General features: G+C 36.4%; 1 protein-coding gene across 9 annotated transcripts in view; it reads right to left on the bottom strand.

Moving 5' to 3' along the window:
- LOC5565862 (transient receptor potential-gamma protein) overlaps positions 1-12787 on the bottom strand; it is a 535758-nt gene that overhangs the window by 250591 nt on the left and 272380 nt on the right. The gene's annotated exons all lie outside the window — the stretch shown is intronic.

The raw sequence follows: 12787 nt of genomic DNA on the forward strand, positions 1-12787 counted from the left end.
CGCAGTACACATTGAACGGCATTCTAGATTACCTTATGAGCCATAAAATTTTGGACAACTGCAAGGGACATGGAGGTCTCTATTTTGTCTTTGGCTGAGCTATCATTAAAAGCAATAACAGGTTGAATGCCAAGTTCAGTGCTCTTCAACGGTTCAACTTTTGCACTTGGCTTCAATAATCAGAATATCGCGGTATAATTGAGGACCACTTTTATTAAAATAATATCTTTAATCATATTTTTTTTTCATAAATAATAAATATTCTGTAAAAAACGTTAACAAAACATTGGAAGTACACACGATTCTGTTTTTGCACGGGGGATGCGTACCGTGCAAAAAGAGTTTTCAGTTCAAAATTTCAACAACCGTGCAAAAGAATTAAAATTATTTCTCGACGTTTCATGCAAAAATAAGGTTCCATGTATGGACACTTTTTTTGCACGGCCGTGTAAAAAAATCCGTGCAAAAACAGAATCGGGTGTACTCCTCCTATTTAGCTTTGAAGGGTTCGGCCCAATGATTCATTCGGCCTAACGTACTTCGGCTGGATAACCCATTTCGCCTAACATACTCCGGCCTAAACGTCATTCGTCCTTACACCGGACACCGATTTTGCCACTTACACCCCTTTGCTAGTTATCGCTTGCAGTTAAAAGATTTCACATGGAATCATCCATCAATGACATCGAGGATTGAATGTCGTCTGTCACGATGACATTTGGATAAATCATAATTTTTGCGTAGAATTCAGACATATCGGATCAAAAACAACGTAATTAGTTGGAACTTGCTTATTATGTCGAATGTGACACACATATAGTAAGCGATTTATAAACGAAAAATGACAGAAACAAACAAAGCCGTTACGTTTCCTAGCGAAGCTAGGCTATGGACTTAGGGTAACCAATATATTTTGGACCCCTATATATTTTGGACCCCCTGGGCCATTTTCCTGCAAATTTCCCAGTTTAAATCGAAAGACCAACTCAATTCGCATGCCATTTGGAAAGATAGGACTATCCCACACTTGCATCGACCGTTTGTACATAGAAAATGTGTTTATTTTATCTAAAATTAATTTAATTTAATCGGTTCATCCATGCAACCGTTACAACACGTTACACACAGGAATTGAAGCCGTCAGAAATTTTTCAAACGTAAATAAAAACTTTTTTCAAATTTCTGAACTAAACGCCTAGAATTTCTTCGGTTTTCCATTGTCAATCGATTAATTAGACTATGGGCAAGCATATTATACAACCAGTGTCGTGGACTTTGTTGCCGAACGATAAAAATGCCGGGGGTCCAAAATATATACTTTGAGGGTCCAAAATGTATTGGTGTGTCCGAAATAATGAAAAACAGTGCTTCACAATTCAATTATTTTCGACGTTTTTTGGATCCTACATGATCGTATGGGCATTTTTATCTCGTAGAGGAAGTTTTTCTCTACATTTTGGCATGTTCTTTGACTTGGTTACGCTGTGCAATTAATTAATTGGGACAAAAAACTAAAATCACTTCCTAAGGAGGTCCAAAATACGACCGTTACCCTATCCACGGTCTTCTTTTATCCTCGACTTTCTTTTTCTTTTCTGCTCTAAATGCGGACAATGTTTACATTAAATGACATCCGGACAACGAATGTTCACCGGATGGACACGAAGTGGATGAATGCACAACGAAATCGTTCATTTCTTGTAAACACGGCCCGCAGTAAAGGTTTTATTCCCGCTGGAAGTTGTAGCTTGACGTCATTGTAGATTAGTTCATACGAATTGTGAATGTTTAATGGAAGCGTTGCCGAATATCAGCGAAAACGTGTCGACTACCGTGATTGCTTACAACACTGGTCAGAGGACAGCTTCTTTTTGGACAGTCGAGGAAGGAATATCAACCGGGGAGCTCGTTTCATGCACTGCACAGTGGGACGGATTGAGGTTTTAGGAGGAAAGATGGAACTCACGCCTTCAATTGCGATTTTACGTAAAAATGATGTTCTACAAAGTTGTTTCTAATATAAAAACAATTTTTTTGGTTAGAACGAAAATTAGGGTGGCCCTATGTCAAAAAAGATAACCATCAAAACTATTTTAATTTACGGAATATTGATATAGTTTGTTCTACAAAGTTGAGGATCGAAAAATTTCAAGCTGATTTGATATTTTTTCCTAGCTCAAAAATTGACCGTTTTAGAGCATTTTTCGCTATTGATGTAGAGTGGCCATCAAAAAAAATTGTTTTTGTGTTTAATTTTTATTATTTCAAGTTTCTTAGTAAAATTGTCTTCCCATTACTTTCAAGACTAATTGAAACGCAAATATAAAAGATATAGCTAATGGAAACAAATAGATACAAAAGACTTTTCGTAATGAAAATTTAATTTACTTCCTTGGACATAAAGTATCATAGATACCAATACATACGATATACGAATGCAAAATGAAAAATATAGCAAAGAAAGCTCTCAGTTAATAACTGTGGAAGTGCTCCTAACAACAATAACCTGAGAAATATGATCTGTTCCAGTAGGGACGTGATGCCAAAAAAAAAAATATTGATACAATTTTTTTCTGATGAAAAGTTAAAGACTTTTCGATAATTAAAAAAACATGTTTATATGTTTGTATAGTTGGGAAAACAAAATGAATTGTGTTGACATGACGATAGTGACGATAATCGTATTATACTTCGGAGGATCTGTTTGCTAATGATATGACTGGTTCATATATTAATGACCGTTACTAACAGATTTTTGAAGGAACTCCCAAATTTACTATAATGTTCAATTTTCAGGCATAGCTATCTCTAAATTATAGCCTTAATTAATCGAAACATCTAAACATGATCAAATAATGCAGATAGTTATTCTTCTTAATCTAGCCTTGAAAGTCAGCGTCATAATCAGAAATCGTACTCTAGTAATATACCGTTCCATGTACGATATATCTCCTACGGTGGACAAATTACTAGTAATTTGTCGGTGGACAAATTATTAGTAATTGAGCATTCGTTACTTCCAATCAGAATGTTTCCCAAAGAGCCCGGCAAATCCCAGAACAGAAGTATTCGGAAGTTTGGGATGAGCCATGTCATGAAATTCAACCGTGAGGTAAATTTAGAAGATATTTTCAAAAAACTTTTCTCCTTATTTATATTGCTGAGCTCCTTTGACTCTTTTCGGAAGTACGTATATAAGAATATGAAATAAGTTAGTTTTTTATTCCGATTTAAAGCCGAAAGATAATAATTGTCATGCAAAAAAAAAATCTTTTTCTGCCCCAACTACATTTACATGTAAAAAAACGTTTGTTTTTCATGAAAAATGTTTATAACTATTCACCGACAAAATTGTATAGGCCTTAAATATGCGTCTCAATCGTCTAAAGATGAAGGAATGAAAACTATGATGAGATATCTAAAAATAAAAAAAATATAACACAAAAACCTATTTTTGAAGGGCCACCCTACATCAATAGCGAAAAAATGGTAAATTTTTGAGCTAGGAAAAAACTTTTTTTTATCAAATCAGCTTAAAATTCTCCGATCTTCAACTTTGTAGAACAAGCTATGTCAATATTCCTTAAAATAAAAAAGTTTTCAGGTTATCTTTTTTTACATAGGGCCACCCTAATTTTCGTTCCGACCAAAAAATTGTTTTTATATTAGAAACAACTTTGAAGAACATCATTTTTACGTAAAATCGCAATTGAAGGCGTGAGTTCCATCTTTCCTCCTAAAACCCCTATCCGTCCCACTGTGCACTGTTTCATATGTGCTAAATACGGTGGTTCACATTATTATCAAGATGGAGTAAGAAATACTACATTTATGAATTTGTTCAACAAAGAGTCAAGAGCAGGTTACTGTCGTTATAAACTTTAATTGTTAAGCATACTGTTTATATACAGTATGTCTTTTTTTTTTTGTTTATGAACAATAATAGAGATCTTTGAATGGCTTGACATTCAGAGACTGATAGATACATTTTTCATGAGTACTTTGCGAAGGCCCAAGCTCTCAGAGTGTTAGTTTTCAGTTAGCACTATATTCGTGCGCCATCGGAGTTATTTTATTTTTCTGATTATACGTGTTGACGTTACGATTGTGACTGTTCAGTCGAGGATGGATTACCAACTGGTGAGCTCGTATCATGCTTGAAATAACACATTTGTATCATGACATGTATTTTTTTATGAATTTGTTGAACAAACTGTGGATGGCCTCTTTAAGTGTTGACATAAGCGCTAATTCATGTTTTATAAAATTTTTAGATTCTAACCTTCAAATAGTTCGATGTTTAAGATGTCGACGCATTGGTAGATAACTTTTTAAACAGTGGTTACATGAATCGCATCACTTACCAAGGTGAATCCTGATCATGTAGCTTCGAAGCCCTCCCACTAACAAAACTCCTTCCCGTGGCAACCATGAAGATGCAGAGGTATACTCGGTCTTTAGTAACAATGGATGCCATACTAACATTCCTTCCCATCCCCAATGACCGTAAGGACGTGGGCGGCGCCGTTTTTGGCATTACTAATTTCTGAGTCCTAGAAAATGTATATTGAAGATGGTATGCTACTTCCAAGCTTGGTTCCTTGGTTCCTTGTACAACTTCGATGATTCTTGTCAATCACGAAATTACACTACGAATTGTACGGTCATCAATGCTCATGCTCATGCTCATGCTCAGAGACCGATAGATAAATTTCCAAAAAGTAAGTTCTACGTCAACATATCATCACCATTCCAAATTGACTGCAAAAAATGAGTACTTCTACATCTGCATACTGAGAGTGCAATCAATCCCAAGTAGAATCCATTGATTCCTTATGCGAGTATATTTCTTGCGTAACTTTACTGAAGGCCACCATCACAGTCAACTAGCTCATGACTCTATATCCGTTGGACGATCCGAATTCAACTCAATCCGGATATTCAAACGGATGTAAACCAGAGCCTAGCTGACACAGTTATTTAGATATTCAAAGCAATTCGATAAATAACGTATAGAGGCAATCAGATATCAATTTGACGACTTCCAAAACAGCGCTGAAAAGTGCTACTTTTCGATACCGTTATTAATGCAGAAAAGTAGCAATTTTCAGCACTGTTTCTTATGGCAAGTTAAGTAGGCCATTAGAGGAAGTGTAATTTTCGACCCATCCATACGATTTTGGCCTGCTTTGTATTAAAGTCCGAAAATTGGCACAGAATTCTTGTGGATCGAAAATTAGCGCTTTTCCCCAATGTTGATCAATTTATAGGTAAAAAGTAGGCTGATATACAACGGAATTGCAAAAAATATGTTCTTTGTCTCGATTGCTCTTTATATCGGTAGTCCTTTCAATATCGTGATTTGGCGAGTCGAATTTATTCACATATAAAGCTTCAAATGTACTGGATCCCAATAAAAAAAGCACTGACATACTAATACTACAAACTTTTATATTCGGTTTGCATAACTAATTAACAGAAATTTTGTTATTTTATTTTGTTAGCTGTGGAACCATACTCTCCCCTAAATATATTGAGGTATTTCTGGAGAAGTTTTTGAGCCAAATATGGAAAGAGTTCTAGATATTCTTTATAGAAGAATCCTTGAATAACATTTGAAAAAAATGAAGTGATTTTTTAGAACCTGAAAAAATACCGTTTTGTCTCAAATTCCGAACAGACTCATATTCCGAACACTCGGTTATTGTATGGCGATTTGGTTGAAATGTTTCGCTGAAATATGTCATCAAATAACAAAGAAATGCCAGTCAATTGCAATTCAATTTTAACGTCTCCAATATGATTCTATGACACTACCCCGAACGCCACTACCTCGGATGCCACTACCCCGAACGCCACTACCCCGAAAGCCATTACCCCGAATGGGTCATTACCCCGAACGCCACTACCCCGAATAGGTCACTACCCCGAACGCCATTACCCCGAATGGATAACATTTTGAGACATATTCTATTTAGAGAGTGGGGAGATAATTGTACGATTCCTTATGAGTATTTCACGAGTTTGGCTCAAGAATGTATTTTTCAAATATATGAAGATAAAAAGCAGCTAGTTGTTCAGCAAATAATTTTTACACACTAAGTTTTGTCCTCTAATTTTGGGAAGATTCACACAACCACATTGCAATGCTCTGAAGAACAGCCTATTTCGAAAAGAAGGGTGAATTTATTATCAGAAGGATAGCTATAATATGCACAAAATTAGGATGTAGTGAAGTCTCTTATTGGACGTCGGTAGCCACTTCCTTTACTTACTTTATAGGTGTCGGGCATTAAGATTAAGATCTACTTAAAGATTTTGTTTCTTAAACGATGGTAATGGAAGTTCACCCTGAGATAGTCGCTGCAAAAGTTGTTCTATGGAACTCGCCTAAAAACCAACCTAATAGACGACCGTTCCGCTATCGCACTTGTACACTTGTACATGTTAGACAAATTGGCGGCTTCTGATTGACGCTACAGTAAGAACTTTTGTTGATTTGTGGGATCATTAATTTGAATTTCTGTGAGATAACCACAAAAAAATATTTTTTGATTCAAGATAATGAAGAAATTATGATGGCAGAAAAGTGGTGAGTAAATCCATAAGAGACCTGTCTGTTTTAAAACAAAAAGATAAAAGAAAGGGGAAATTTCCTATTAGAATTATAGCAAGAATCACTTTAGTGAATGCCTTCAAGATTTATTCCTTTATAAAAGCTGTTCTATATGGAAATATTAGTGACTTGCTTATCCAACAAAAACGTGAAAGAACAGCCTATTTAAAAAATAAGGGCAAATTTCTGGTGAAATGTTCGCAGCTATGACGTGAATGATCACTGTAACAACGTGATGCTATGACACAACCTATATTCATAAGAAAGAAAAATATTTGTTCAAAAACAAAATTGAAATATGAACACCACCGACAAGTCCAAATAGCGGTGATTACGCATCTGTAAAGCAACACCATATTGAGGGTTATGGATTCGAATTCCTTTCAGTCAATAAATAAAAGGCTAATTTTATTAAAGCCCATTCATAAAATGGGCTGAACGCTGAAGGGAGCAAAAAAGTTTGTGGGTGGTTGTCCTCAAAATGTTACAGCCCATTCACAATATGTAGAATTTCCATACAAAAAAAAATACGAGGGGGCGGGTAGGTGTTAAGAATGGCAATTGTTGGCGAAATTAAATTTGTGAATGAACCCTTGAATTGCGAAGGTGCCCACTGAGCTGATAAACAGACACTGTCTCAGAAAGAATGAGAAGAATATAGTTGCCATCAAGATATTTCAAAAGAATAAATATATGATGAACATTTTACCGACGAATTTTACGTGCCATTAATTACCAGCCTTCATTAGAGATGCATTTTTGCACGCAAAACAAGATACTGTAGTACACTGTACTGTATCTCATACCATTCGGGGTAATGGCTCATTCGGGGTAGTTAGCGTTCGGGGTAATGACCCATTCGGGGTAATGGCTTTTGGGGTAGTGACCCATTCGGGGTAGTGGCGTTCGGGGTAGTGGCGTTCGGAGTAATGGGATGGAGCCCCCCAATATAATTTTTACCACGGGGACTCTATGACACTACCCCGAACGCCACTACCCCGAATGCCACTACCCCGAATGGGTCACTACCCCAAAAGCCATTACCACATAGCAATGTTAGATTGATCCCTTTTAAAAGTTATGCGACAGTTGATATTACAATTACTAAGGGCGATCAATCATGGTCATGCTCGTGCCCAGTCTGAAAGATTCAAAAGGAATAGGATGTCCAATGTTCAAATTCATAAAATTGATTAACCGTTTAATCATGTATACAATTTTTCATAAAAACATCGAGTAAGAGAGTTAAGCTTGCATAGGAAACTGAAACAGATAGCATCGAGTTAGAGAGGTATCAACTTACACAGTGATCAAAGTAAAACACTGGCCTCTTCGCACATCACTTCAAAAAATGGGGATATATCGTGTAACGGAATATCAAATAAGGAAGAATTGACTATTTCTCTCTTTTCGTCAGTGGCTGAGAAAAACATGAAACTTTATGGTTACAAACTAAGGTGAAGGTGAAGTTGGGTGCAAGTGAGAATCCGGTGTAAGTTGGATCATAACTTATTTCGGGAGAGTTTTTCAAGGGGTTATTTTTTTAGAAAGTTGAAGATACAATGATACGGAATGTATTGCTATTTATACCAAATTTAGTAGTTTTTAAAAACAATTCCCTCCCATTAAACAATTTTTTGTTACACATAACAATAATAACAAAACATATTTACAACTTCGTCAATTATTGAAAATTTATGAGCTACTATCAATTAGTAACTTATAAATAAGTAAATAAATAAATGATATTGTTTGGAAATGTTTTATTCACCTTTGAGCTTTTTAACACCCTCAGTGCAGTGTGAATTACCTACTACTAGAAATTCGTCGCGTTTTGAGTTTTTGGTGCCAAGCCATCTTCCGAAGGTTACTTTACGCCGCGAGTGATCCACGAATCCGGAAAACACTTCTGATCAATAATCTTTGTTTAAAGCTTAGCTTAGCTTAGACTGACTACACATATCAATGATTGCTATTCCGTTATTTACCGAAGTCAGTGAAAATGCACAAATAATCAACTAGAAGTTTGGCTGGGATTGGTCATAATCTTCTTCAGTGTGCATAATTCAGTGCCTCTATTTATACAGGGTCAATAACGGCGCTGGCCACGTCCTTGTAGCCAGGTGGGATTGGGGGAAGGAATGTTAGTGTGTAACTTTTGCTATTTGGAGACCGTGTTTGCCTCTGCATCTCCAAAAAGGTTACTGGGAGGGATGTTTGTTAATGGGGAGGATCGTTGGGTTACAGGATTCACTTTGATAAGCGATTAGACCATGATAAACAATTATTTGGGAGATATAAACATGCTTATATGTAAATATAATGTTTTCATTTGATATGAACAATTTCTTTGTAGAGGAAATTTATGCCGAAACTTGAGGTGACGAACCATTCAAAGTTTGTTGAACAAATACCTTAATGTAACATTCCTACAACTGTCAGGACTAAATCATGTGTTATTATATTTTACTTATTTGAAAAGAAACAAAAAACTCGATTGGCTGGAACATCATAGAACCCTCTTATTCTTATGCCGACACTTAGAATGGCGAACCATCCAAAGTTTGTTGAATAAAGTAAACCTTTCGCAAGTCTACACTTGTAGTGTTGAACCATTCACAGTTTTTTTTTTTACAAAAAATAAAGGTAAAAAGAAAGGGGTGTTTTGGAAAAAAAATACTGTTAATTATAAATAATTCATGAATCAGAGTTTAAGTCGACACTCACAGTGACGAACCATTCATAGTTTGTTGAAAGCTCATATTTACGTCCCACCGTTGTAACGATTAAATGTGCAGTCATACATATTTTATAGATTAGAAATAGTAGCATGAAACGAGCTCACTAATTGATCCGTTATCCTTGACTGAGCAGCAACAATCCACTTTCAGCTTCACTCGTTTGCTCGGCTATATAGAAGCACTCAGAGAAAATAGGCGCGTGACCCGAGAGGGAAAACAACTGACGACTGCTCGGGCTTTCTTGACGCACTGCCCAGGAGCAAGCGTCAAGGTCGAAAGATCAAACATTACTCTTCTGAACAATAATCTTTGTTTAAATCATAAAAAATATCTCGTGAGTATCGAATGTATTATGAACTTTGTAGCATATGAAGCAAATAAATCGCCTTACAAGGTGGTAAAGTAAGTTGGCTGGTGGCATGCAAGTTGGCTGAAATCGTCGCATTCTGAATTTTCAACAGACAATATGTTGAAACCTAGACGTGTCATCATATCTATGAAAACGGCAATCGATTAAGTAGGTAAATAGCGGTATTTGGTGCTTGAGATAAAATAAATTCGTTGTCTCGATTTCTCCCTATATCGGTAGTCCTTTCAATATCAAGATGTGGGGATTGAGGGCTTCAAATGTACTGGATCTCGAAAAAAAAGCACGGACATGAAGTGTCATATTCATACTACAAACTTTTATTGGCGGTTTTCATAACTGATAAATAGAAATTTTGTTATTTCATTTCGTTAGCAGTGGAAACACACTCTCAAAGTTACCCGCTTCATCGATGATACCACATTTCACGGTATATATTTTTAATACCATGCCCACACAGTTACGGATCACCCACAGTGTCGGATCACTTTGGCGTTCAACATCAGATAACTCGCTCAAAACATAAACGTTGACGTAAAACATATTTTTCCCATGTTATACTATTTGCCTTCTACCATTTGAAATGTTAAGCACAACATTCAACCGCTAAATAATGGTGTATTTGACAAATGTTTAGTTGGTACCACACAGCTATCGTTATATGGTCGTTTTGTGTAAGAAGTGCCGTCAGCATTCATAAGCTCCCACAGGTGCTAAAATTCAAATGTTATAGCATAAAATATGCTCGTTCGCTTCGATTTAGTATGAATTCATCTTTGGAAAACATTTTTCTTGATTGTTGATTCTAAATACCGAATATTAGCACTTCTAATTAGTGATCCATAATATGGACCAGGAAATGATTGTTTACCACGGTTATGGATCACTTCCAAAGAATGTAGATTGCTGCCATTCTAAGCATTGGATTCGACATTTTCAGACAATAGCACTAAGGATAAAACTAATAAAACATCAAGGTTTGTAAATTTCATTTTTTAGCAGACAAAAATGGGTGGAAAACTTGGTGTGGAGCGAAACCAGTACATGTCTCAGTTACTACAATGCAGTATCACAAAAAAATGGCATTTTCCCCTTGTTTCCAGCTCTAACACTGCTTTTTTTTTGCAGTAATAAGTGACACATTGTTAACTTTCGCCAAATCATGCAATATAGATGCATTGAGTTGAAAATCTCTTGATTTTGCGCAGTGATCCGTAATATGTCACAATTTGATCCATAATATGAACATTGATCCATAATATGGTTTTCAGAAACCGATACAATTTTTAATTTTTGTGCAATCTTATGTAAATATTACACTCAAAACAGTTTACTAACCGAAGTTCCAATTTGAAACGATTCAATTCGTGCTTTTAAATTACAATTTTACGTTTTCCATGTCGTTTTATTGAATTTTATAGGTTGGACTCCACACTATTTGATCCATAACTGTGGGGTCATGGTATTCTTGGAATGCATTCTCTTCACATCACAGCAGAAATCATGCAACGAATGTGAATGCTCCAACATCGTGTGTAATGGCGCTCATATCCATGATTGCCACATATTCCTCGTCTAATATAATGTTGCTCGCTACACTAACGATGTTATTGCCCTCGTAATTGCGAAAGAGTCCCCCAGTAGTGCCTCTCGTCCCCCTCCCACAAAAGTCCTTTCCCACCAGTAAAGTTCTATTTATTTCCCATCCTACGAAGACGGCGATTACAAAAGCCACCACCAATAGAGCGTGAGGTTCCCGGCACGTTACAAGAAACGGAAATTTGCTTTCCCACTGCTGCACACTAGAGCACTAGGATCAGGATTACGGTTTTCGGTTGGTAGTAGGGTTCGTGCTGCATGATGAAGAACTAGGAAGAAACTTTGTGGGGAAAATGTTACCATGCCCTGGGAAAAGAATAACCATGACCAATTTATCCAAAACAGCTAAAAAACTAAAAATAAGCAACGCAGTATTGGAAGCAATATAAGAAATTTTGTAAAGAAAAATAATTTGTTGCACTTTAATTTTGTAAATTTTTCCATTGGACTTCTCAAATTTTAAGTCTTTTTATTTTTCACGGGAAATTTTGGTGTGATTGCCTTTTACAATTTTTCATTGTGTATCTTTTTTGATTCACTGATTCATGAAAACTTGTTATAAGTGCGTTGTAAATTTTGTTATTGTCGCTAAAATAGTGTAAACTTTCGTTTATGTTTAATAATTTTCTGGGGTTCTCTTTGCTAAAACAAAGAGCCTTCCCCTGCTTTAAATGCTTTTAAATTTAGCTGCCAAACTTCAGTGCTTTTGCTGAACGGTTTATCGCTGCCATACTGTCTTTTGGCCCCTCTTGGCTTCCATACGAAAGACGTCGAAAAATCGAGGCATTCTGCCTCTCTCCTGTCTTGCTCCATTCAGGGACCCATTCCATCGAAGAAGGCGATTGGCCTATTTTTCCTCACTTCCTTCTTCCGTATTAAAGTGCTATCGAAGTTGGCGATGCCGCCGGTAGCGATGAAATTTACTACTTTCGGTTCTTTTCCATTGGGTCTGATGAATTTGGTAGAATTTCCAGATAATACTAATATGAAATGAATACTGAATTACTGAAGTTATTGTTTCACGTGGTTTGGACTATTTCTCCAAAAAAGCTCGAGAAGCTCCTCCAAAATACTAACAATAAATCCCTCCATTAGCTAGTTATTAGTCCCCGGCTTCAAAGCAAAGCCATGCTGAAGGTGTCTCGGTTTGATTCCCAGTCGGTTCAGGACCATTTCGTAATGGAAATTTCGTTGACTTCCTTGGGCATAGAGTATAATCGTACCTGCCACACGTTATACGAATGCGAAAATGGTAATTTAGACAAAGAAAGCTCTCAGTTAATAACTGTGGACGTGCTCTTAAGGTGGTTTGGCTTCGATACATCTCTTCACCTTAAGAACACCAAGCTGAGAATCAGGCTCTGTCCCAGTGACGTTATGCCAAAAAGAAGAAGAAAAATTTCCTCCAAAGATATTATATTACTCAGCGCAACAAAAATGACATTTTTGCGTGTCTCAAGGATC

Source organism: Aedes aegypti, chromosome 2 (genome assembly GCF_002204515.2).
Source record: "Aedes aegypti strain LVP_AGWG chromosome 2, AaegL5.0 Primary Assembly, whole genome shotgun sequence".
Lineage (NCBI taxonomy): Eukaryota > Metazoa > Arthropoda > Insecta > Diptera > Culicidae > Aedes > Aedes aegypti.